This window comes from Penaeus japonicus, unplaced genomic scaffold (assembly GCF_977035675.1).
Source record: "Penaeus japonicus unplaced genomic scaffold, GWHDUDI00000001_assembly GWHDUDI00000010, whole genome shotgun sequence".
NCBI lineage: Eukaryota > Metazoa > Arthropoda > Malacostraca > Decapoda > Penaeidae > Penaeus > Penaeus japonicus.
In genome coordinates this window covers 21,522,491-21,524,990 of record NW_028234412.1, presented here as the reverse complement: position 1 = coordinate 21,524,990, position 2,500 = coordinate 21,522,491, and the positions used below count along the sequence as shown (strand labels likewise).

The 2,500-nt window shown below is 38.5% G+C and overlaps 2 long non-coding RNA genes across 2 annotated transcripts in view; one reads left to right on the top strand and one right to left on the bottom strand.

Annotated features, from left to right (window-relative positions):
* The window catches only part of LOC147471149 (uncharacterized), a 148,976-nt gene extending 147,143 nt beyond the window's left edge, over positions 1-1,833 (bottom strand). The window contains exon 1 of the long non-coding RNA XR_015191342.1: positions 1,212-1,833. This is a non-coding gene — a long non-coding RNA (uncharacterized LOC147471149). The remainder of the gene's footprint in view (positions 1-1,211) is intronic.
* Positions 1,834-1,864: 31 nt separating this feature from the next.
* The window catches only part of LOC122261765 (uncharacterized), a 4,628-nt gene continuing 3,992 nt past the window's right edge, over positions 1,865-2,500 (top strand). The window contains exon 1 of the long non-coding RNA XR_006223928.2: positions 1,865-2,500. This exon is cut by the window's right edge and continues 237 nt beyond it. This is a non-coding gene — a long non-coding RNA (uncharacterized LOC122261765).

The window sequence follows — 2,500 nt, the reverse complement described above, 5'->3', positions numbered from 1 at the left end:
CTCTGACATATGCCAACCAATATCAAACATGTATATTCTAGCACGATTGAGCTTGTTTTGGTTTAGCAATGCCATTCCCTTTACACTTGCAATTTGAAAAAGGCAAGCAAACCTCCTCCATGGATATTCTAGCATGATAGAGCTTACAGACCCTATTAGTGATTTACTGTCAAAAGGAATCTGTCTAAGGGCTGGTGGTGTGAAGCAATTACCATGACCTACAAATTTTGAGTACTGGAGAATATGAACAAGATAATGCTTGGAACATTTCCTTACTTCATGGTTTCATAATTCCATAAACAGCATCTAACATCCACATCACTGCAACTAGATTTGAATGCTTGAGAAATTTTGGTACACAGAGCTGGTGCAAGATCTTCCAGACATTTTGACTAGCTGGTTGAAGCATAATTGGTTATCTATAATATTAAATGTCTTTTTGGTTAGCATTTTAACACAATGCGGACAGGGCGCCTAATGACCTAACTGGTAGTCCAGGCTGGCAGTCTTCCATGCTAGTGGCACTGGCTTAGAATTAGAAGGACAAGGAAAATGTTTTCTCTACTCTCTAGGCAGCACAGACTAACTTAAAGATTATTTTTCTAGAAATCCATTACAAAACATGGGTTTAGGCTGAACTTGGAACTCTGCAGCTCTGAAGCTAACAACATTACAGACATAATACTTCATTTACACTTAATTGGCATTCTCATATATGTTATGACACCCGTCCACAATAGATTAAAATGGATATATCAGATATAGAATATTAGTTGATCTATAATGAAAAGCCTAAAATATGGAGTCCAACCTGACAATAGCATAGTGTCAAGTAATCATCAAGCATTTTGAGGCTTCAAATCTCTGGCAGATGCGATCAAATCACTACATATAGTATGGCAACATCAAGTCTAGACTTTTCCTCATTTGAGATTTTTTATTAGGAAAGTCTACAAGCTCTATCTTGTCAGAGAAGGTATGTTGGAGTTTTGTAAGTCTGCAGGTGATACTCACATTTATTAGTAAAACTTATCACTTTCTGATTTATGTGAACTGAAATGCTGTTCCAAAGCCTATATTTTAATAGATTTTTGTTTTTGTTTTTTTTAACAGCAAATAATCTTAAAATAGAACATTCTATAAATAAGAAATGGAGCACATCCAATTACTAACAAACTGACCAACCACAAAAATCCTGTTTTCCTACTTACATCATTTGTAAGAGCAGTCCTCCACAAACGCCTCTGGCCGTGGCTAGAGAAATGCATTGCCTGCACCACAGTTCCTCATGTCACAGTGGCACAGCAAGTGTGTCACACCCTACATCACCAACACCACTGAGACACCTTGCTCACCAAAACGTCTGTAGAAATGCCAGGGATGAGGGTTGACTGCTTAGGGCAGAGGAGCATTACACACACATACTCTTAGAGTCTTTCACTTCTTGTTTAGATGTAAGGGTTCCAGATTCAAATGAGAATTAGCTTATATCTCCTGAAATTTCTCGGTGTGATGTATCTGTTATTCACCGTTTCTCTATCTAAATAAGTTTTATCAATTTTGTGTTATTACGTGTTTTAAGCCTTTCATATTCACTTCGGTTTCTTTTCCAATCACATCGTCCAAGCACACGACTCGAGCTTTGTTTCACCAGTACAACGCATCACCACTACCACCACATCTCGCTCACAGCACAGGATCAAGGGGAAACAACAGGAGAGAGGACCGAGTACTGAGGGTTGAGGAACCTAACACACGCATGCACCCACGACTCGGGTCTTGCCTCGCCGAAGTAGCAGACGAGCTTTGTTTACCTGCGTAGACGGCGCATGCGTAGTAACAGCTGACTGAGGGAGAGCGTGTCATTCATAAAAAAAAAGTCGTTGGGCAGTGTTGATTTTTTAAAATGAAGGAAAATAATTGTCTCATTATACTCTCTTTGTTTGGTTAATGTGAGAAAGGAGTTGAGAATTAGCTTTTTGGACTGTGGAGAGCGTGTCATGTATAAAAAGTCGTTGGTCGGGTAGATTTTAAAAATAAAAAAGTGTATACATGAAATGGTTGTGTAATCAAATTATGGCCAGTAGAATTAACTTTCTTATATGCGCCGGGTATTTAGAACCAGAGCATGGATATCTACAACTCGGAAACTGCTCTCGTGGAAATTATTTTTCTTTCACTGTATTGAAGATCTCTGACCGCATATACCCATGTCACATATAACAATGTTGTTATTGAGACTTTTTAACGGATACTTCAATGTAAAACAGAGTAAGGAGTATATGTAATTGTACATCGGTTAGCACGCGCCCTTTCTACCCAGTAGTCGCCGTTCATCAATATTTATATCAACGCAGTGAAAGTTTCCAGGAACGCCATTGCTTGAGGATGATAAGGTTGTTCAGCTGGTAGAGGAAAAGTAGTCGCCAGATGACGCAACATCTATATTTTATTGATTGCCAACCTTCATCTATAGATATGTCTTACAAAAGAATTTATA